Here is a 22,204-nt window from a genome sequence, read left to right as displayed (position 1 = left end):
TTTGAGATATATATATATCTCAATGATTTAGACTTCAATGTAGGGGCCATGATTAAGAAGTTTGCAGATTATACAAAAATTTGCCACGCAGTTGATATTGAGGAAGAAAGCTGTAGACTACAGGAAGATATCAATGGACTGATCAGGTGGGCAGAAAATTGGCAAATGGAATTCAATCCGGAGATGGGCAATAAATGCTGGCCAATAAATGCTGGCCATGCCAGCGACGCCCACATCCCACAAACGAAAAAAAAGTATGAGGTAATGCATTTGGAGAGGGCTAACAAGGCAAGGGAATACACAATAAATGGTAGATACTGAGAAGTGTAGAGGAACATAGGGACCTTAGAATGCATGTCCACAGATCCCTGAAGGTAGCAGGGCAGGTAGATAAGGTGGTTAAGGCGGCATACGGGATACTTTCCTTTATTAGCTGAGGCATAGAATATAAGAGCAGTGAGGTTATGCTTGAACTGTATAAAACACTAGTTAGGCCACAGCTAGTGTACAGTTCCGGTCACCACATTACAGGAAGGATGTGATTGCACTAGAGAGGGTACAGAGGACATTTACGAGGATGTTGTCAGGACTGGAGAATTTTAGCTATGAGGAAAGACAAGAGAGGCTGGGGTTGTTTTCTTTGGAACAGAGGAGGCCGAGGAGAAATTTAATTGAGGTGTACAAAATTATGAGGGGCCTAGATAGAGTGGATGGGTGGGAAGGACCTGTTTCTCTTGGCAGAGAGGTCAATAACCAGGGGGCACAGATTTAAAGTAACTGGTAGAAGGATTAGAAGGGAGTTGAGGAGAACTTTTTTCACCCAGAGGGTGGTGGGGGTCTGGAACTCATCGTATTTAAAAAGTACTTGGATATGCACTTGGAAGTGTTATAACCTACCAGGCTACGGACCAAGAGCTGGAGAGTGGAATTAGGCTGGATAGCTCTTTTTCGGCCAGCACAGACACGATGGGCAGTATGGCCTCCTTCTGTGCCGTAAGCCTCTATGATTCTATAAGAACATAAGAACATAAGAAATAGGAGCAGGAGTAGGCCAATCAGCCCCTCGAGCCCGCTCCACCATTCAACAAGATCATGGCTGATCTGATCCTAACCTCAAATCTTCCATCACTCTGCATCCACCCGAACCCATGTGATCTCCCGGGAGAGGCGAAAAACCAGATAAAGACCCAATGGCCAATTTGGGAGAAAAAAATCTGGGAAATTCCTCTCCGACCCATCTAGGCGATCGAAATTCTTCCAGGAGATCACTCTGTCCCTATATTTTCTACAGTACTTACCTTCTGTAAAGGCGATCTCCACCCCAGCCAGGAACAGGAATAAAACCATCTCCTGAAATCTAACAGAATTAGAACACAGTAGGAGCAGAACAAGGCTACACGGCCCCTGGGCCCGCTCCACTACCCACAGGGCCATGACCATTCCGAACCCAGACTCATGTCCAATTTCCTGCCCGCTCCCCGTAACCCTTAATTCCCTTTACTTCTAGGAAACTATCTATTTCTGTTTTAAATTTATTTAATGATGTAGCTTCCACAGCTTTCTGGGGCAGCAAATTCCACAAACCTACCACCCTCTGAGTGAAGAAGTTTCTCCTCATCTCAGTTTTGAATGAGCAGCCCCTTATTTTAAGATTATGCCCCCTAGTTCTAGTTTCACCCATCATTGGGAACATCCTCACCGCATCCACCCGATCAAGCCCCTTCACAATCTTATATGTTTCAATAAGATCGCCTCTCATTCTTCTGAACTCCAATGAGTAGAGTCCCAATCTACTCAACCTCTCCTCATATGTCCATCCCCTCATCCCCGGGATTAACCGAGTGAACCTTCTTTGTACTGACTCGAGAGCAAGTATGTCTTTTCTTAAGTATGGACACCAAAACTGTATGCAGTATTCCAGGTGCGGCCTCACCAATACCTTGTACAACTGCAGCAATACCTCCCTGTTTTTATATTCCAACCCCCTAGCAATAAAAGCCAACATTCCATTGGCCTTCTTAATCACTTGCTGCACCTGCATACTAACTTTTTGAGTTTCGTGCACCAGGACCCCCAGATCCCTTTGTACTACAGTACTTTCCAGTTTCTTGCCATTAAGATAATAACTTGCTCTATGATTTTTCCTGCCAAAGTGCATAACCTCACACTTTCCAGTATTGTATTCCATCTGCCAAATCTCTGCCCACTTACTTAGCCTGTCTATGTCCCTTTGCAGGTTTTTTATGTCCTCCTCACTCACTACTTTCCGTCCCATCTTTGTATCATCTGCAAACTTTGATATGTTACACTCGGTCCCCTCCTCCAAATCGTTAATATAGATTGTAAAGAGTTGGGGACCCAGCACTGACCCCTGCGGAACACCACTAGTTACTGGTTGCCAATCTGAGAACGAACCATTTATCCCAACTCTCTGCTTTCTGTTAGAGAGCCAATCCTCCACCCATGCCAGAATATTACCCCCAATCCCGTGATTTTTTATCTTGAGCAATAATCTTTTGTGTGGCACCTTGTCAAATGCCTTTTGGAAGTCTAAATACACTACGTCCACTGGTTCCCCTTTATCCACCCTGTATGTTACTTCCTCAAAAAACTCAAGCAAATTTGTTAAACATGACTTCCCCTTCATGAAACCATGCTGAGTTTGCCCTATTAAATTATGTTTATCCAAATGTCCCGTTACTGTCTCCTTAATAATGGACTCTAACATTTTACCAACCACAGATGTTAGGCTAACAGGTCTATAGTTTCCAGTCTTCTGCCTACTACCCTTTTTAAATAAGGGTGTTACATTAGCAGTTTTCCAATCTGCCGGGACCTTTGCTGAGTCCAGTGAGTTTTGGAAAATTATTACCAATGCATCCACAATCCCTACCGCTACTTCCCTCAAGACCCTGGGATGCAAGCCATCAGGTCCAGGGGATTTATCCGCCTTGAGTCCCATTATTTTACCAAGTACCACTTCCTTAGTGATTTTAATTGTATTTAGTTCCTCCCCCCCCTAGAGCCCCCTGTTTGTCCAGTGTTGGGATATTCTTAGTGTCCTCTATTGTAAAGACTGATACAAAATAATTGTTCAGTGTTTTTGCCATCTCCATGTTTCCCACCATTAATTTCCCGGTCTCATCCTCTAAGGGACCAACATTTACTTTAGCCACCCTTTTTCTTTTTATATAACTATAGAAACTTTTACTGTCTGTTTTTATATTTTTTGCTAATTTACTTTCATAATCTATCTTCCCCTTCTTAATCAATCTTTTTGTTATTTTTTGCTGTCTTTTAAAGACTTCCCAATCTTCCATCCTCCCACTAGATTTGGCTACCTTATATGCCCTTGTTTTAAGTCGGATACTATCCTTAATTACTTTACTTAGCCACGGATGGCTAACTTTTCTTTTACACCCTTTTTTCCCCTCAGTGGAATATATTTTTTTTGGAAGTTGTAAAATAACTCCTTAAATGTACACCACTGGTCATGTACCGTCTTACCCTTTAATCTATTTTCCCAGTCCACTCTAATTAATTCCGCTCTCATACCTTCATAGTCTCCTTTATTCAAGCTCAGCACGCTTGTTTGAGATCCAACCTTCTCACCCTCTAATTGAATATGGAACTCAACCATGTTATGGTCACTCATTCCAAGGGGATCCTTTACTAGGACATTTTTAATTAATCCTGTCTCATTACACAGGACCAAATCTAAGGTTGCTTGCCCCCTGGTCAGTTCAGTTACATACTGCTCAAGAAACCCATCCCTAATACACTCAATGAACTCTTCCTCAAGGCTGCTCTGCCCAATTTGATTTGTCCAGTTAATATGATAATTAAAATCCCCCATAATTATAGCTGTTCCCTTATTACAAGCCTCAACTATTTCCTGATTAATACTCCGTCCAACAGAGTTGCAACTGTTCGGAGGCCTATAGACTACACCCACTAGTGTTTTTTTCCCCTTATTATTCCTTACCTCCACCCAAACTGTTTCACTATCCTGCTCCTTTGACCCAATATCATTTCTCTGTATTATAGTGATTCCTTCCTTTATTAACATAGCCACCCCACCTCCTCTCCCTTCCTGCCTGTCCTTCCTGATTGTTAAATAACCTGGTATGTTTAATTCCCAGTCATGGTCACCCTGCAGCCATGTTTCTGTAATGGCCACAAGATCATACCCATATGTCATTATTTGTGCCGTTAACTCATTCATTTTGTTACGAATGCTACGTGCATTCAGATAAAGAACTCTCAAATATGTTTTGTAACACTTAGTTCCTGTTTTTTCCCTTTTTAGTACTTTACTTTTTACTCCATACCTTCTGTCCCTTCCTGACACATTCTGTTTTTTAATTCCCCCACTGCTACCTAAGTCTATGACCTTCTCTGTTGTCATTTCTATTATTTGCTCTCTAGAAACCTCCCCCCCTATGAAAAAACAGGTGGAACGGGAGTTAAAATCAAAATGGTACATGCTGCTTGTTTACTGGTCCATGGCCATTTTAACACCGCTGTTTTCTTGGGAAGTTGAGGCGCCTGCCTGACTTAGGCACGAGCCTCATGAATACATCCAAAATTGGGGTCCTATGTATATTGAGCCAAAGCTATTTTAACAGCCTACTGGAAGAAGTGTCTGCCACAGAGGCTCTACTTAGTTAAAGCTGGTGGGCAAGAAGCGGAGACCTTTATAGGCAAATGTAAAAATAATTTTTGTGGTGTCAGAAGGTACAGGAGTTCTCCTCCAGGCCCCACAAAGAAAGCTTGGGCTGCTGCAGCCCCAGGGCACTCACCCCCACTTCTGCAGAACCCTCCAACTACCCCCACCCCACCTGAATCACTCCACGACTTACCAAAGTGCTGGCTGGCAGCCCCGAAACACTCAATAGTCGCTCGTCAATACCAGGCATGCTGCCATTTGTAGCCAGTTTCAGACAGGCAGCTCACCATATCCATGTAAAATGACGGCTGGCCATTAAAATGGACTGGGTCTCTTGCATCACCTCCCAGACAGCAGGCAGCTGCCCGGGACTGAAAACTCCCCCTTTGGCTCTGAACCAACAAATGGATTTATATACATAAAAAGCCAGGTGAACAATAAACAGTATATAAAACAAGTGAAAATACATTGTGCTACTCTCCTAGATAAATAAAATAAAAAATAGGCTTGTTTTTTTTCTATAAACATAAACTTCAAATAGAAGTTTACTGTTCAATCTGGTGTAGGTGCCCTGCTCAGCTGGTAGAAAATGTAAGAACTGGAGGTTCTAGGCTTCTAGTTGCAAAACTCAAACAAGCATGTGAAGACTAATATACAGTAACCCCAATATGGGAGGCCCTTGGCCACCAAGCTGCCAGAGGACTACAGACAATGACTCTGTCCCCTTCTCAAAAGGTCTCAGGCAGCTGGCTATCATACTCACGATCCCAGATTGGGCCCGACTCTTTGATCTGTGTCAAGGTGGCTTGGGAACATTACCACAGATATGCTTACCAACATGTGATGTAATCACCTTTGAAGTTATATTGAAATAAAAGACAGTAGACAACAGCATCATAATTAACTCAGGTTAGATATCCATCAAACTTTGACAATGACAAAATAGGTGATTAACTGACTAGGAACAGCACATTCAAACAATTAACATTTCTGACAACCTATTGTTTTAGAAACATGTACCTTGTGGAAACTCTTGCAGTAGCCTGTCCTGAATGAGCTGATGGCTTTCCTGTTGAGAAATGCTTTATGTGACCTTGTTTTTTAGCCACTTACGTGGTGTTTCTAGCAATATAAAGTACAAGCTAAAAATTCAACAGACACCATCAGCCACTGCCCGAGAGGATCCAGGAGGTAAATAAAATTAAATAAGCTTAATCATGACAGACAAGTGTGACAGAAATAGCATTAATTGGAAAAGGTGTGATCATAAAGTGTTACAAATAAGTGTTGCTTGATAGGAAGAGCACACAAATGCAAGGCTGACAATATATAGTTATTAAAGAGTCTTGCATATAGTGTAACATTCTGTCGCTCTGAATTTAATAGCAGCAAATCAGAACTGAAAAGATAGCGAATGTACAAATGAAAAGAATGGAAAGCAGCTGGAAAACCACTAAATAAGAAACTAAAGACTTATTAAAGCAGCCAATCTTGAATGGCTCGTCACGAGAACCTACAAATAAAAGAAAGATGGCAAATGAATGGCTTAAAAAAAATTCAAGTCATTTCATCCGTGATTACCCCTCTCCCACTGTAACTGAAATTTCTTGGGCTGGATTTCCCTCGTCCCCCTGGAGGAGGGGTGAAGCAGGACTTCAGCCCACTGCCCTGACAGCAACCCAGATTTCTGGGTTTTAGGTAATTCACTAAACAGGGTGAGCTTCTGGTGGGATTTCTACCAGCAGAGAGTTCACCAATGCCAAAAGCTGAAATGTGGGTGGTGTTGAAGCAGGAATCCCAGTGCAGCACCAGATATGAGGAGGCCACAAATGAAGCAGAAGGATTTCAACAATTAGCACAATTTTTCAGGCCTCGATTGAGGCCTTTTAAAAAGGTACAGTTGTGGGGCTAAAGATAGGTGCTCAGTTTGCCCACTACTGCACAATCTCTCATCAAAAAGGGACATTCTTGGGCCTTCTGCAGCTGTCCCAGGAACCACTGCCCCTCTCCCAGTAGTGATCGGGGTTGACAGTGGCAGCACAGAAAGCAGCGAAATTGGAAATGCAGAGGTCGGAATTCCTGCATGATTTACCTCCGTTATACGGTCTGATTTCATTAAAGTTTTCATTTCAAAATGCGTCAGACTGTCTCAGAAGCCTGGGTTTCAATTGAAAATTTGCCCCCAAAACAGTTGAAGTGAGTTATGAACCACATCTCTGCAATCTAAGAATGCATAGTTTGCAGAATTTTCCAGCATGCATCAGCAGGTTCCCAAACACAAGCTTTATCTTTTCATTCTGTGGCTGCATTTCTATATTTGCAGTTGAAAGAAATCCAGAGAGTACGAAATTCAGATAACATGCCACATTTCAACTATTACCAAATGTTTAATTGAGAAAGAGTTTACGTCACCAAAGAAAAGCAGAGAGAGAGAGAGAGCGCGCAAGAGCATAATTGGAGAAAAAACACATTTAATCATGTAATTGGGAAATTATGTTTTTCTCATGCACTTATCATTGAAAGGTCTTAAAAGTCAATTTTGAAAAGTTTTCAGTTAAGCAAACCAGTCCAATTATATCATCAATGCTTTAATCTTTGTTTCAGAAGCTAACCAATGTTATCCAATTGTAAACAATTCAAATTAATTACAGCTGTGTTAGTTGTAGAATAATGTATAGTCAGCAACTGCAGTATTAGAGCATATTTTACATGTAAAACTGATGGAAGGCAAGGAATCAGACTGGTAGCCCAGGAGCAAAATGTGTGAGTGCCCAAAGGTCCAGAATGAGCCAGGAACAGATTGATCTAGATTCTGCGAGAGCCCATTCCCCTCAGTGCTGCCATAACCTATCCCTATTACTGCCACCTCTTAGTCCATCTTCCAATGCTCCTGGTCCCTGGGATCATCCTGAATACTGAAAGACTCCAGGTGTCAATGTTGCTAATGCTCCTGATTACCCCCTCTTTTCTCCACCTCTCCCCTGAATGCTGCTGGACCCCCACCAGAGTAAATCTCATGTCCTTGCTACCCTCAGTGCTTCCTGCAAGTGATGTTCAACGCGGAGGAGTAAAGATCCATCAGCAGGGGATGTCCTTGCCCAAGTTTGACCTGAAGCCATGAGACTTCATGGGATCTGGAGTCAATGTTGAGGATGCCCTCCAATATGCCTCCGCCTCTGTTGGGTCAGTCCTGCTTCTCGGACAAGACATACCGAGAGATGATGATGGAGGAGTCTGGGACGTTGGGTTATAAGCATGATTCTGTGAGCACGACTGTCAGGATGTTGCTCGACTTGGCTGTGGCACAGCTCTCCCAACTTTGGCACCAGTCTCCAGATGTCAGCGAGACCTTTGCAAGGTCGACTGGGCTGTGTGCATCTTTGTTGTGTCCTCAGTCAATGACTAGGTCGCAGCTGAATTGTCCGTCTGGTTTGATTCTTGTTCTTCTTTATAACAGTTTGATGTAACCGAGTGGCTTGTTGGGTCAATTCAAAGGACAGTTAAGAGTCAACCATGTTGGTATGGGACTGGAGTCACATGTACAAACAGTGTCGACACTCCGAAAGTAATTCATTGGCTGTAAAGCACTTTGAGACGTCCGGTGGTCGTGAAAGGCGCTATATAAATGCAAGTCTTTCTTTTTTTAGACCAAACCGGGTAAGGACCAATGTTCCCTTTAAGCTGCGCAGCCCTCTGGACCTCCCACACAGCCGACTTTTCAATGGGAAAAACCACGCATGCGCGGTATTTTGAATGGGCTGCGCAGCCCATTAATGGGGCCGCACAGCCAAAAAAAATTAACGGCAATATTGGTAAGTACAACAGGTTTCCTTCTCTAAAGGACATTAGTGAACTAGTTGGGTTTTCACGACAATAGGACAGCTTCCTGACCACTTTTACTGGTACGGGCTTTTCATTTCCAGATGATTTTTAAAAAACTGAATTTGAACTCATGTTCTCTGGATTACTTGTCCAGTAAAATAACCACTGTACTATCGTACCAAAGACAACTTTGCATACAAATTTTTTAATGGAAATGAATTAACAGTGTGCAGACATAAGATTCTTCATATATTCCGTTCCTTGGCACCTGTCTGAAGCTGAGCCAGACTGTTCGCAACCTTGGTGTTCTGTTTGACTCCTAGATGAGCTTCCGACCACATATCCGCTCCATCACCAAGACTGCCTACTTGCATCTCCGTAATGTCGCTCAACTCTGACCCTGCCTCAGCTCGTCTGCTGCTGAAACCCTCATTCATGCCTTTGTTACCTCGAGACTTCACTATTCCAATGCTCTCTTGGCCAGCCTCCCATTTTCCACCTTACGTAAACTTGTACTCATCCAAAACTCTGCTGCCTGTATCTTAACTCGCTCACCTATCACCCCCGTGCTTGCTGACTTTCACTGGCTCCCGGTCAGACAATGCCCCAGTTTTAAAATCCTCATCCTGGTTTTCAACTGCCTCCATGGTCTCGCTCCTCCCTCGCTTTGTAACCTCCTCCAGCCCGACAAGCATTTGAGATCTCTGCACTCCTTCAATTTGGGCCTCTTGCACATCCCCTATTTTAATCCCTCCACCATTGGCAGCAGTGCTTTCAGCTGCTTTGGCCCCAAGCTCTGGAATTCGCTCCCTAAACCTGTCTGCCTTTCTACCCTCCTTTAAAGATGCTCCTTAAAACCTACATCTTTGACCAAGCTTTTGGTCATCTGTCCTGATATCTCCTTCTGCTCGGTGTCAAAAATGTTTTTATTGATATTGCTCATTAAGTACCTTGGGACATTTTTTCATGTTAAATGCGCTCTATAAAATATAAGTTATTGTATAGTCCACGCCATCACTAAGAACACCTGTTTCCATCTCCGGAACATCGCTCGACTCCATCTCTGCTGCAGCTGAAACCCTCATCCATGGCTTGGTTACCTCTAGACTTGACTATTCCATCGCACTCCTGGCCGGCCTCCCATGTTCTACACTCCATAAACTTGAGGTCATCCAAAACCCTGCTGCCTGTGTCCAAACTCGCACCAAGTCCCGTTCACCCATCACCCCTGTGTTTGGTGACCTACACTGGCTCCCAGTTGAGCAACACCTTGATTTTAAGATTCTCATCCTTGTTTTCAAGGCCCTCCCCGGCCTCGCCCCTCCCTATCTCCGTAATCTCCTCCAGTCCCACAACCCTCCGAGACCTCTACACTCCTCTAATTCTGGCCTCTTGAGCATCCCCGATTTTAATCACTCCACCACTGGTGTCCGGGCCTTCAGCTGCCTAGGCCCTAAGCTCTGGAATTCCCTCCCTCAGCGTCTCCACCTCTCTCCCCCTTTAAGATGCTCCTTAAAACCTACCTCTTTGACCAAGCTTTTGGTCATCTGCCCTCTTGCAACATTCCTGTGACGCACCTTGGGCTGTTTAACTATGTTAAAGGCGCTATATAATTACAAGTTGTTAAAAGCTACCTCTCTATCCTAATATGTCCTTATGTGGCTCGGTGTCAAATTTTGTTTTATAACGGTCCTGTGAAGCGCCTTGGGATGTTTAGGCACTATATAAATACAAGTTGTTGTTGTTATTACTAGTCACGCTCTCATGGCTTTGCTCAGTGAGTCAGCAAATATGGTTTCTGTGTCTCTTATCCACCTTTGCCATCTTCAGGTTTCTGTTCCTGCTTCTCTCTGCCTTTCCTCCAGTTCTGTCTCTCTTTCCCTTCCCTTCACTCTTTTTGCTTTTCTTTCTCTGTTCTCATCTGCTTCCCTCTCTTTTCTTTTGGGTGGGAAGTGATGGGTGATATGGCATGATGTGTGGGGGGAAAGGAGCCACCAACAGCTGTAAACTGCATTTCAGGTAAGGGGTTTCAGGGAAAATGCGGACCTCAGCAACTTCCTTCCCAGTCAGTCATGCTTCCCTCCCACCCCCTTGGTCCCATCACATCTCCATGCCTTTCATTTACCCCACTAGCCTATCACTTGCCATACTTCTTTCCCTCTGAATTACTCAGTCACTGTATCCTTCCCTCTCGCTTTGCTCTATAATCACTCACCTCACTCAACCCTCCATCTATTCTCTCATTACTCCCTCCCACTAGGATGGATATCAAGAAGCCCCTCATCTTCAACCAGTTCCCTCCCTTCCCTCTTAGCCTCCTGCCTATCTTTTACTCTCAAAGAATCTTTGTTTGCTTTCAAAATTCAATTTCCAAATAAAACAAATTAAAGTGAGCAAGAAACTGTCTGTCTTCCTTACACTTTTCCGGCCCCCGCCCTCCGGTGTTATGAGTTAAAACCTCTCTCATAGGTGTATATGATTACCATTGACCTTTTCTGTTAACAAAGTGGATATTATTAGTTGACTTCAAAATTAAATGGGTGTTTTTTTATATTTGAAGTAACATTAAAGGAAGACTCTTGCGCTTCCCCCCACACACCCCTCATTTTAATATAATGTTTAACGCTTGTGAAACACAAAACAAAAGCTACTAAATGCGTGTCATCAGAAAACTGCCATTCTTTTCCTCTCACGATAACTAAATCACTCAATATAAATTGTACCTCAAAAAAGCTTCTGAAATGTGTCCTTTTGGGTTTCAAAATTGTTGGAAGAAAAGTTGCTGGACAAAAAGTGCTAGGAGCTGAAGAAAAATATCCCATCAGTAGAGATGATTGGACAGTACTTATGCATCGTGGGAAATTAGATACACATGCTCAGACTGCACAATCCAAATTTAGGTCAAGGTTACAACTGTGGGCAAATATACCAACTCCAGGCCCAGGCTTTTGCAAGTGACCCTGGCCTTCAAGTAAAAACTTGATGAAGGCATTAAAAGACAATTCAGTGGATAAATTCAAATTGCATTACTGCAATATATATATTTTGGATTTTTTAAATGTTGATTCAACACTCACTTTGCAATTAGAAATTTCAATTACTGAGGGGGAAAAGTGGTGGAGGACATTTATTTTCCAGAAAGCATCGAGTGAATTGTGGGAACCCAATGGCCAGATTATGCCATCAAAATGAGGAGTTATGTAGCCATTTTTCATTATAAATGTATAGTCATTTATAATGGAAAAAGTTGACACAAAGTGTGACAAAAGTACAACAACTGAAAGTTAAGTGCTGCAAACAGGAAGTGTGCGCAGACACTAGATTTTTATTATATTGCATTAGAGATTACAGAATCATTGAATCTTACATTATAGAAGGGCCCCATCAAAAGCCTCAAATTTATTTTGCACTGGTTCACAACATAAATACACCCAGTCTATGTGGTACTATGGCACAGAGACTCAAGTTCAATCACCTTCTGACACTTACAGCCAGCATTCACATGAAGAATAACTACCTGGGCAAAGTGTTGGGGTGAAACCATACCCCAATTTCAGTCAGTCATTGCCTTCAGGAGAAAAGAAAAAAGTTCTAAGTTTAAGTAGCAAATTATTGATGACAAATAGGTCAAACATGTAGCCCTCATAACAGCCAAGCCCACAGTAGAAGAAGCCCTTGCATGTTCCACAACTCCTCTTTCCAGATATAAATATTTTGCAATAAGTACATAATTTTTACTTCAGAGACACTGACAGCTCCTGTGGAAGGGGAAATTGCACTCTCTCTTCCCAAACCTCCCAACTAGTCTCTCTCTCTCTCTCTTAGGCAGTCCCTCGGAACCGAGGATGACTTGTTTCCACACTAAAAATGAGTTCTCAGGTGACTGATGAGTCCAATGTGGGACCTACAGTCTCGGTCACATGTGGGGCAGATGGTGGTTGAAGGGGCGGGTGGGTGGGGTGCTTGGGTCGACGTGCGCTCCTTGCGCTGGGCTTCCACTTGCTCCCGGCGAAGAGACTCGAGGTGTTCGGCGCCTTCCCGGATGCTTCTCCTCCACTTTGTGCAGTCTTGGGCCAGGGATTCCCAGGTGTCAGTGGGAGTGTTGCACTTTTTCAAGGAGGCTTTGAGGGTGTCCTTGAAGCGTTTCCTCTACCCACCTGGGGCTCTCTTGCCGTGTTGGAGCTCTGAATAGAGCGCTTGTTTTGGGAGTCTCGTATCGGGCATGCGGATGATGTGACCCATCCATCGGAGCTGATCAAGCGTGGTCAAAGCTTCGATGCTGGGGATGTTGGCCTGAGCGAGAACACTGACGTTGGTGTGCCTATCCTGCCAATGGATTTGCAGGATCTTGCAGAGGCAGCATTGGTGGTACCTCTCCAGTGCTTTGAGGTGCCTGCTGTACATGGTCCATGTCTCTGAGGCATACAGCAGGGCGGGTAACACTGCTGCTCTGTAGACCATGAGCTTGGTGCCGGGTTTGAGGTCCTGGTCTTCAAACACTCTTCCTCAGGCGACTGAAGGCAGCACTGGCACACTGAAGGCGGTGTTGGACTTCGTCATCGACGTCTGCCCTTGTTGACAGCAGGCTCCCGAGGTCTGGAAAGTGGTCCACGTTGTCCAAGGCCTTGTCGTGCATGCATTTTGATAATCGGGGAGCAGTACTGTGTGCCGGGGGCAGGTTGGTAGAGGACCTTTGTCTTACGGATGTTTAGTGTAAGGCCCATGCTCTCATACGCTTCGGTGAAGGTACTGACGATGGTTTGGAGTTCGACCTCCGAGTGAGCGCAGACGCAAGTGTCGTCTGTATACTGTAATTCGACGACAGAGGATGGGACAACCTTGGATCTGGGCTGGAGGCGAAAGAGGTTGAACAGTGTCCCGTTGGACAACCCCAACAGTGACAGACCGGAACGCCATACTGCTATCGTTGCCCGGGAGCTCAGACGTTTCGACATTGACATCACCGCCCTAAGTGAGACCCGGCAGGCAGGGGAAGGCCAGCTCAAGGAGCAAGGCGGTGGCTACACCTTCTTCTGGAAAGGCAAAACTGAAGAAGAATGCCGCCTCCATGGGGTAGGCTTCACCATAAAAAATGAACTAGTTAGGCATCTCATAGCAGTATAAACGAGTGCCTCATGACTCTTCGGCTCACCCTAGCCCAGAACCAGTGCGCTATGGTCTTCAGTGTGTACGCCCCAACACTGGAAGCCACAGACGAGACCAAAGAAGAGGAATTTTACTCCAGCCTCGAACAATCCCTGTCCCGAGTCCCAACGGGCGACTCCCAACTAGTACTGCTCACTGCAGCACCCTGAAGGTAAATGGAATGGCGGGTGGGGGCGGAGAATTACATTTATATTTTTGAACATTTCCCAACAGGCTTAGCAGGTCAATGAAACAAATGAGCTATTCTATTATTTTTACTGTGTTAAGGAGGAGAAGGGATTGATACTCATATTTAACTTAACTGAATGATGTTATCATTCAGTTTCAGGCTAATTAGTTATAAATAGGCTGCTTTCAACATAAACAACTTGGATTTTCTATTGAAATGATTTCAAGCACTTAAGGGGCAGAGGATTCAAGACCAGCTGTAGCAATGTCTTTTTAAAAATTCTATATATCATTCCTACTTTTGGTGACATAATTTTTGGGCATCCTGTATTACATCGCTAATACGCAAAGTTCAATTGGTTTTTGAATACCCAGCATCTGTAGTCAACAATCAAATCTGTTTTCTACATTTTTTTTGTTGTATCTTCACACTCTTCACCTTTGGAGAAGAGTGAAGTAGTGGAAGGATACGCAGGCCTATTAACCATCTGACAGGCCGCAATGTGGATGATCCTCTATGGACGTAACCATATTTATACCGGCCGATAGGTTGGGTGGCTAGTCCTATACAGTGGAAAGCTTTTATGGGCTCCCACAACCCATACAAAGAGGTGGCGAGGCTACCCACAACCTCATCCCGCTGAATGTCAATCCAGAATTCAGATACAGATATCTGGTCTTCACTTACCGGGACCCTGCACCTTTTGACTCAGAAGGGAAATGCTACCACTAAGCCAAAGGCTTGCTCCACATTTATAGAATTTATTCTCCTCCATTTGCATTACCTTAACTGGAATGTTTCATTAAACAAATTTCTCCAGCACCAGCTTTGGCCACTCTATTCTAAACTAAAAAAACTTACATTTCCTTAGATGGTATTGGCTTTAGGGTATTAGGAGACTTGCTAACCTTTTGCAGCTCTGCCCAGAATTACAATATTCAGAGATGTTAAATTTGCATCTACCAAATTATTGTTTGAGTATCCAACAGTAAACCATGCATAACTAAGAAGCCTTGTGTACCATACACTCATGCATACATTACATGATTTTCCTTTTAGTACTCTGAAACAGCAGTACGGTCTTCTGTAACATGACTTTGTCTAATGTTTTTATAGAATACTGACTAAGAGCTTGCAGATGCTCTAAAAATATGTACACTTGCAAAATCTAAATTGGAATGGTCTCCCCATTCTGCCAAACAATATGTGAGTATTAGACAATCAAGGATCAGATGTTACATATAGACAAACTTTGTTGCTATGGCTCTCGAGGGACTTCAAAAAGGTAATGAAACCAAATATCAGCCCAGCAAATATCATGGAGGTTAGAAAACTTAGAACAAGAATTCAGAAAGTAACCCCACAAGCATTGGATGCAGAAATTAGCTGCAGGGATATTCATCAGTGGTGAAAATACATACAATTTCTTTTTTTAAATAAAAATACTAATGCTCTTCATTTATAGTTTCATGTGATAACATTATTTTAGTGATTTGGTGCTGAAAAACGAGTGTGTGCCTTGGAGAGTAGGCCCAATAAACTAAAATTCAGAACTCAGTGGGTTAATCAGCAGATGCCAATACTTTTTATAAACCCTTTATAAGGACTTTCCTATGGTCACCATGGGGACCCAGACCCTTTCCTGATAATCCAAAAAACAATCCATTAAATGCATCCACAAGAATACATATATTTGCAATTGTCTCATCAAAAAGATCATTTGACAAGTTCTCCGGAGTCACTCTTTTTCCTTATTATTAATGCATCGACTGACAAACAAGTTGACAGATTAAAACCGTCACTGACACGAACCACCCTCCCCGTTCCCAGATCATTCGCGTTATGCACGGATATTTGTGTGTCAATAGGTTATAAATGTCTCCGTGCATTTCTGGAGCCCCCTTTCCTCCGACCATCACCTCAAAAATCATGAATTAGATTAAGAGGAATAATCGCCGATATTTAAACTATAAACCTGTAAGTTTTACGATGGCACAAATTAACACAAAGACAACATACAAAATACTTCCCCACAAATGGAAAACGCGATACCCGTCAGTCTCTTGAATACCTTCAGGACAGAGCCGAGCTGACAGACAAAAAAAGCCCCACGGTTCATACCTTCACGGAGCAGGAGCAGGCAGTGCTCACAGCTGATCTGTTGCGGCAAGTCGGGAGTTTAACTCCTTCCTGAAACTAACCGCTAACAGTCGGTTGAAGCGGCTAGAAAACAAGGCAGACGAACACCCGCCCCCGTCTGCCCATCCGGCACAAAACTGACCTCAGGACCGCCCGACCCGCCTTACCTTTCACCCAGATACTCTGTCCCTCTCTCTTCCACTTCGGTGCAACAGACCCAGCGCAATACGCCGCTTGACCCACGCTGGCTTCCGTACACATGCATTCCTTCCGGCCTGTTGTCAGGCGACCGTGCTCCGCTAACCCCCGCCCCCTCCTCCGCTGAAGGATGATTGGCGATTTACAGGCTCATTTGCATTTCCATGCCGTTGAATGAGACGCCAGTCCGGCCGGGCACTGGAGGAAGTGGGTGTCAATCACCCAACGTCACGGATCGGTCAAACCCGGCGCACGTGCGACCGTTCAGGAGTTGTGTCGCGCGGCGAAGGCGCAGTCGTTGAACTGCAGCCTCCCGCGGACAGCCCAGTGAACGGGGCGAGCACAAGGGCGACAGCTTCTTACCGGCATAGCCACCAATCGTAGCCGTGGGGGAGCCTCCGCCTATCTCTTGACGCCTTCACAGTTGGTGGTGACGGGACGGCGGTCGGTTTGAATCGGAGACGCGCTGACTCTTTGTGGGAAGCGAGCAGAAGTGAATGGGGAATAACAACAGAAAATGCTGGAAAAACTCAGCAAGTCAGGCAACATCCGTGGAGAGAAATTTGAGTTGACGTTTCGGGTTTGACCCTTCTTCAAAACTGGAGAGAAAAGGAACTAGATCGAAGGCAGGGCTGCGATCGGACAAAAGAATAAAAGAACCAAAAGAAGTAAAAGAGATTAGAAGCTAGACGAGATGGTAATAGGCTGTGATTAGGTGTAAAGTGTACTGACAGGGTAAAAGATAGCTGCCAGGTGTGAGAGAGAAACAAAAGGAAAGGGGGGGGGAAGGAAAGGAGTGGAAAAATATAAGTGAAAATGAAATAGGGGCCGAGGTTATGATCTGAAATTGTTGAACTCAATATTGAGACCGGAAGGCTGCAGAGTGCCTAATCGGAAGATGAGGTGCTGTTCCTCGAGTTTACGTTGAGCTTCCGTGGAGCAGTACAAGAGGCCAAGGACGGTGAGGTCCGAGTGGGAATGGAGCGGTGAATTGAAATGACAGGCGACCGGAAGCTCGGGGTCACCCTTACGGACTGAACGGAGGTGTTCCGCAAAGCGGTCACCCAACCTCCGTTCAGTCCGTAAGGGTGACCCCGAGCTTCCGGTCGCCTGTCATTTCAATTCACCGCTCCATTCCCACTCGGACCTCACCGTCCTTGGCCTCTTGTACTGTTCCACGGAAGCTCAACGTAAACTCGAGGAACAGCACCTCATCTTCCGATTAGGCACTCTGCAGCCTTCCGGTCTCAATATTGAGTTCAACAATTTCAGATCATAACCTCGGCCCCTATTTCATTTTCACTTATATTTTTCCACTCCTTTCCTTCCCCCCCCCCTTTCCTTTTGTTTCTCTCTCACACCTGGCAGCTATCTTTTACCCTGTCAGTACACTTTACACCTAATCACAGCCTATTACCATCTCGTCTAGCTTCTAATCTCTTTTACTTCTTTTGGTTCTTTTATTCTTTTGTCCGATCGCAGCCCTGCCTTCGATCTAGTTCCTTTTCTCTCCAGTTTTGAAGAAGGGTCAAACCCGAAACGTCAACTCAAATTTCTCTCCACGGATGTTGCCTGACTTGCTGAGTTTTTCCAGCATTTTCTGTTGTTATTTCGGATTTCCAACATCTGCAGTATTTTGCTATCGTAGAAGTGAATGGGGCCCTGGCGTAGGTGCTGTGTGCATCTCTGTTCGGGTTGTTGGAGACGAAGCCTCGCCGCTGAGAAAGCCACTGGAGGAATTTCAGTATTGAAGCAGGCGGGCTAGATATTGCTGAAGTTGGATAACCTTATCACTCTTGTCGGTTTTATTTGCTGTGGATGGGGAGGTAAAATGTTGGGACAGCGAATACAAGCCCATCTAGAAAGCGAGCAAAAGCTGGCCAATAGTTTTTAAAGCTGATACTGACCCAACTTCACGATAGCACTGTTTCTAAGCAAGAAGCTACATAGACTTAGTAACAAGTGTAGGAATACACGTTAGGCCATAATTTGGTATCAAAATAACAATCACAACTTGCATTTATATAGTGATTTTTAATGTAGTAAAATGTGCCTAGGTGTGTGTTATCAAACAATTTGACAGAGCCACATCGGGAGATATTAGGACAGGTGGGCAAATTGGTAGGTTTTAAGGAGTGTCTTAAAGGAGGAGGTAGTAGAGGTTTAGGGAGGGAATTCCAGAGCTTGGGACCTGGGCAGCTGAAGGAACGGTTGCCAGTGGTGGCAAGGTGCTAATGGTGCTTGATTTTTCTTGTTCCTGCGATGTGGGTGTCTTTGGCGAGGCCAGCATTTATTGCTGATCCCTAATTGCCCTTGAGGTGGTGGTGAGCTGCCGCCTTGAACCGCTGCAGTCCTTGTGGTGAAGGTATTCCCACAGTGCTGTTAGGGAGTGCGTTCCAGGATTTTGATCCAGCGACTATGAAGGAATGGTGATATATTTCCAAGTCAGGCTGGTGTGTGACTTGGAGGTGATGGTGTTCCCATGTACCTGCTGCCCTTGTCCTTCTAGGTGGTAGAGGTAGTGAGTTTGGGAGGTGCTACCGAAGAAGCCATGGCGAGTTGCTGCAGTGCATTGTGTAGATGATGCACACTGCAACCATGGTATGCAGGTGGTGGAGGGAGTGAATGTTTAAGGTGGTGGATGGGGTACCAATCAAGCGGGCTGCTTTGTCGCAGAATGAGACACTTGCCACAATACCCAGCCTCTGACCACCTTTTGTTGCCACAGTATTTATGTGGCTGGTCCAGTTAAGTTTCTGGTCAATGGTGACCCCCAGGATGTTGATGGTGGGGGATTCGGCGATGGTAATGCTGTTGAATATCAAGGGGTGGTGGTTAGATGATCTCTTGATGGAGATGGTCATTACCTGGCACTTCTGTGGTGCGAATGTTACTTGCAACTTGTCAGCCGAAGCCTGAATGTCATCCAGGTCTTGCTGCATGTGGGCATAGACTGATTCATTATCTGAGGAGTTGTGAATGGAATTGAACACTGTGCAATCATCAGCGAACATCCCCACTTCTGACCTTATGATGGACGGAAGGTCATTGATGAAGCAGCTGAAGATAGTTGTGCCTAGGACACTGCCTTGAGGAACTCCTGCAGCGATGTCCTGGGGCTGAGATGATTGACCTCCAACAACCGCAACCATCTTCCTTTGTGCTAGGTATGACTCCAGCCAGTGGAGAGTTTTCCTCCCTGATTCCCTTTGACTTCAATTTTACTCTGGCTCCTTGATGCCACACTCAGTCAAATGCTGCCTTGATGTCAAGGGCAGTCACTCTCACCTCACCTCTGGAACTTAGCTCCTTTGTCCATGTTTGGACCAAGGCTACAATGAGTTCTGGAGCCAAGTGGACCTGGCGGAACCCAAACTGAGAATTAGTGAGTAAGTGCATTGATGGCATAGTCGACGACCCCTTCCATCACTTTGCTGATTGCGAGTAGACTGATTGGACGGTAATTGGCCAGATTGTATTTGTCCTTTTTTTGTGGACTGGACATGCCTGGGAAGTTTTCCACATTGTCGGGTAGATGCCAGTGTTGCAGCTGGACTGGAACAGTTTGGCTAGATGCCTGGCTAGTTCTGGATCACAAGTCTTCAGCATGACAGCTGAGATATTGTCGGAGTCCATTGCTGTATCCAGTGCGCTCAGCCGTTTCTTGATCTCACGTGGAGTGACTCGAATTGGCTGAAGACTGGCCTCTGTGATGGTGGGGACCTCAAGTGGAGGCAGAGATGAATTGTCCACTTGGCATTTCTGGCTGAAGATGGTTGTAAATGCTTCAGCCTTGTCTTTTGCACTCGTGTGCTGGGCTACGGCATCATTGAGGATGGGGATGTTCATGGAGCCTCCTCCTCTGTTAGCAGTTTGGATGTGGATGTGGCAGGACTGCAGAGCTTTGATCTGATCTGTTGGCTGTGGGATCACTTAACTCTGTCTATAGCATGCTGCTTCCACTGTTTAGTATGCATGTAGTCCTGTGTTGTAGTTTCCCCAGGTTGGCACCTCACTTTTAGGTTTGCCTAGTACTGCTCCTGATATGCTCTTCTGCACTCCTCCATTGAAGCAGGGTTGGTCCCCTGGCTTGATGGTAGTGGTAGAGTGAGGCATGTGCTGGGCTATGAGGTGACAGATTGTGGTGGAATACATTTCTGCTGCTGATGGCTGACCGCTTCATGGATGCCCAGTTTTGAGCTGCTAGATCTCTTCTGAATCTATCCCATTTAGCCCAGTGGTAGTGCCACACAACACGATGGAGGGTGTCCTCGGTGTGAAGACAGGACTTCGTCTCCACAAGGACTGTGCGGTGGTCACTGCTACCAGTGCTGTCATGGACAGATGCATCTGCGACAGGTAGATTGGTGAGGACAAGGTCAGGTAGGTTTTTCCTCTCGTGTTAGTTCTCTCGCCACCTGCTGCAGGCCCAGTCTGGTAGCTCTGTATTTCAGGGCTTGGTCAGTAGTGGTGCTACTGAACCACTCTTGGTGATGGACATTGAAGTCCCCCACTCGGAGTACATTCTGTGCCCTTACTACCCTCTGCTTCTTCCAGTGTTGTTCAACAGAAGGCAGAGAGTTGGGATAAATGGTTCATTCTCAGACTGGCAATCAGTAACTAGTGGTGTTCCGCAGGGGTCAGTGCTGGGTCCCCAGCTCTTTACAATCTATATTAACGATTTGGAGGAGGGGACCGAGTGTAACATATCAAAGTTTGCAGATGGTACTAAGATGGGAGGGAAAGTAGTGAGTGAGGAGGACATAAAAAACCTGCAAGGGGACATAGACAGGCTAAGTAAGTGGGCAGAGATTTGGCAGATGGAATACAATACTGGAAAGTGTGAGGTTATGCACTTTGGCAGGAAAAATCGTAGAGCAAGTTATTATCTTAATGGCAAGAAACTGGAAAGTACTGAAGTACAAAGGGATCTGGGGGTCCTGGTGCACGAAACTCAAAAGGTTAGTATGCAGGTGCAGCAAGTGATTAAGAAGGCCAATGGAATGTTGGCTTTCATTGCTAGGGGGATGGAATATAAAAATAGGGAGGTATTGCTTCAGTTGTACAAGGTATTGGTGAGAACGCACCTGGAATACTGCATACAGTTTTGGTGTCCATACTTAAGAAAAGACATACTTGCTCTCGAGTCAGTACAAAGAAGGTTCACTCGGTTAATCCCGGGGATGAGGGGATGGACATATGAGGAGAGGTTGAGTAGATTGGGACTCTACTCATTGGAGTTCAGAAGAATGAGAGGCGATCTTATTGAAACACATAAGATTGTGAAGGGGTTGGATCGGGTGGATGCGGGGAGGATGTTCCCGATGATGGGTGAAACTAGAACTAGGGGGCATAGTCTTAGAATAAGGGGCTGCTCTTTCAAAACTGAGATGAGGAGGAACTACTTCACTCAGAGGGTGGTAGGTCCATGGAATATGCTGCCCCAAAAAGCTGTAGAAGTGACATCATTACATAAATTTAAAACAGAAATAGACAGTTTCCTAGAAGTAAAGGGAATTAAGGGTTACGGGGAGCGGGCAGGAATTTGGACATGAGTCTAGGTTCGGATCGGTCATGGCCCTGTGGGTAGCGGAGCGGGCCCAGGGGCCGTGTAGCCTGATCCTGCTCCTATTTCGTGTGTCTAATTCTGTTAGATTCAGGAGATGGTTCTGTGATAGTGGATTGGCGGTTAGGATCAGATCAGCCATGATCTTATTGAATGGCGGAGCAGGCTCGAGGGGCCGATTGGCCTACTCCTGCTCCTATTTCTTATGTTCTTATGTAACAGTTCTTATATACTGAGTCATCAGCTGAGGGAGGGTGATGGGTAGTAATCAGCAGGAGGTTTCCTTGCCCATGTTTGACCTGAAGCCACGAGACTTCATGGGGTCTGGAGTCAATGTTGAGTACACCCAGGGCCACTCCCTCCAGACTGTACATAACTGTGCCACCACCTTTGGTGGGTCTGTCCTGCCGGTGGGACAGGACATACCTGCTGATGGAGGAGTCTGGGACATTGGCAGAAAGGTATGATTCTGTTA

The 22,204-nt window shown here is 45.1% G+C and overlaps 1 protein-coding gene across 6 annotated transcripts in view; it reads right to left on the bottom strand.

Moving 5' to 3' along the window:
- Window positions 1–16,267, bottom strand: part of atosb (atos homolog b) — a 155,648-nt gene extending 139,381 nt beyond the window's left edge. For 4 of the 6 annotated variants that reach the window (XM_085973009.1, XM_085973000.1, XM_085972957.1 and 1 more), the window contains exon 1: window positions 16,133–16,267. The gene's annotated coding sequence lies outside the window, so the exon portion shown is untranslated. The other 2 variants (XM_085972991.1, XM_085972973.1) reach the window with 2 other exon arrangements.
- Between the last annotated feature and the right edge of the window lie 5,937 nt (window positions 16,268–22,204).

This window comes from Somniosus microcephalus, chromosome 2, assembly GCF_052327205.1.
Source record: "Somniosus microcephalus isolate GS21.2 chromosome 2, FLI_Smic_1.0, whole genome shotgun sequence".
NCBI lineage: Eukaryota > Metazoa > Chordata > Chondrichthyes > Squaliformes > Somniosidae > Somniosus > Somniosus microcephalus.
This window is presented reverse-complemented; position numbering and strand designations above follow the sequence as displayed.